Source organism: Sinocyclocheilus anshuiensis, unplaced genomic scaffold (assembly GCF_001515605.1).
Source record: "Sinocyclocheilus anshuiensis isolate Anshui unplaced genomic scaffold, SAMN03320099.WGS_v1.1 scaffold415, whole genome shotgun sequence".
In the NCBI taxonomy this organism is placed as follows: domain Eukaryota; kingdom Metazoa; phylum Chordata; class Actinopteri; order Cypriniformes; family Cyprinidae; genus Sinocyclocheilus; species Sinocyclocheilus anshuiensis.
Genome location: NW_015552655.1, coordinates 974,106 through 976,107, shown reverse-complemented (window position 1 = coordinate 976,107; position 2,002 = coordinate 974,106). Strand labels below are relative to the sequence as shown.

The following is a 2,002-nucleotide window of genomic DNA, read 5'->3' as shown; positions in this document are numbered from 1 at the left end:
ACACACACAAACACACACACACACACACACACACACACACACATTTCATAAGGTGTTGACAACAAGAGATTTTGGTTAATTTGAGACTTTTTTGATGCAAGTGTGTGTGTGTTTCTTTTGATTTACAGCCTGATTCTGAAGTATAGTTCATATCTTAGTCCATTAGTTCATGAGCTCAGGAGTAGAAATACACACACTGTGACTACATAATAACACTTATTTTGGGTCATATTTCAACCATAAATTAAAAGAAAAATCGAATTATATTTTGCATAAAGAAAACACTCTTTATCTGAGGACCAGTAAGGTTTTTTGCAGATATTTTCATGAGAGTTAAGCACATTTATAACTGTCGATAGCGTACTGTAAAAATGTCATTACTATAAAACAAATATTTATAGTATGAATAGAATGTTCAAAAGAACAGCATTTATTTTAAATCTTTTGTAACATTATAAATGTCTTTACTGTCACTTTTGATCAATTTAATGCATCCTTATGGAATTATATTTATATATTTCCTCCCAAAAAAGTCTTACTGATCTGAAACTTTCAAGTTTGATTTTAGAGGGTGATGCAGACTGGTGATTCAACCTTCGCTCAAAACATTAGCATATCTTTAATATAAAGATGCATCAACCAATTTTCACCTACAGTTGTGAATCCTAAACATTAAAGAATCAAACGCTCATAGAGAGACACAATCTGAACAAATATCATAAACGACATGTCAGTGATTCAATATTTCATATCAGATACTCACAAACAAAGCCATCAATCATTAAAGCATAACAGTGAAAGAAGGCCACAGAAAGAGAGAAACAAAAGAGAATAAGTCTGTTTTATCTGTTTTATCATGTAAAACTACTGCAATCGTTTCACACTATAAGCAGTTGACTGAAATATATTTCAACCTTCACACTCACACTCAACGCCACAGAAACCCTATAAACTAACAAACTTAATTAGAGAAATGATCACTGCAGAAAAATAATTGAACAATGAACAAATATGAAAGCTTGAAAAATAATACTCACAGTGAAACAGCAATCTGTCAATTCAAAAACAAAACTCCTTTATGTCACATATGAGCAGCAGAAACTTCATGAAAATCCAGATCCAGTCCCAATGTGCTGCAGCTTCTCTTCAGTAGCTCCACCTCTCTTTGTCATGCACTCATCCCACTCTCCTTTTTTGGGACGAGGGCAGAGCCTGACATCTGTCCAGGTCCAGGTCTCTGGGAACATGCTCAAATTAGTCAGAAGATTCTCCTTACCCTGCAGAACCCCTTCCCCCAGAGTCACTCCAGCAGCTCTAGAGTTACGCCAAGACGCCACCGGCTATTTATTACCCAAAACTACACTTACTTCAGTGCACCCACATTTCAGTCACCCCCTTCATACTGTGATATTATTAACCCTGCTGTGATCCTTGCTTCTACATAGATGTCTACTGGAATTTACTATCACATATTAAATGCATTTATATGATGAAAGCACTGGGTCACTCAGGAAAAAAGTAAGAGTGTGCGTGTGTATGCATATATATATATACACACATACATATATATATTAGTGCTGTCAAACGATTAATCGCATCCAAAATAAGTTTGTGTACATAATATATGTGTGTGTATCGTGTATATTTATTTTGTATATATATATATATATATACATCTTAATTACTAAAAATAAATATATATATGCATCTTAATTACTGCAAAATTTAGGGTAAATTTGTTTCTGCTTTTTAGACTATAGCCAAATAAAATATTGCAGTGATTATTGGGGACATGCAAACTGGTTTGATATTCTATTAAAAAACAAACTACATTTAAAATTGATATTCTACAAGTTCTGTGTATGTATTTTGGTTCTATTGGTTATTTAGTGTAAAAAAAACCCCCAACAAATTTACTCTATTTTGCAGTATTAAAATATACTTTCACTATCTAGTTCAGAGAAAATCCACAATACATAAAAAAAAAAAAAAAAAAGAAAGG

At 32.8% G+C, this 2,002-nt stretch overlaps 1 protein-coding gene across 2 annotated transcripts in view; it reads right to left on the bottom strand.

The window, feature by feature from the left end:
- Positions 1-1,111, bottom strand: part of LOC107667131 (MSS51 mitochondrial translational activator) — an 11,650-nt gene extending 10,539 nt beyond the window's left edge. For both annotated transcript variants that reach the window (XM_016458729.1, XM_016458730.1), the window contains exon 1: positions 1,038-1,111. The gene's annotated coding sequence lies outside the window, so the exon portion shown is untranslated. The remainder of the gene's footprint in view (positions 1-1,037) is intronic.
- Positions 1,112-2,002: the final 891 nt, after the last annotated feature.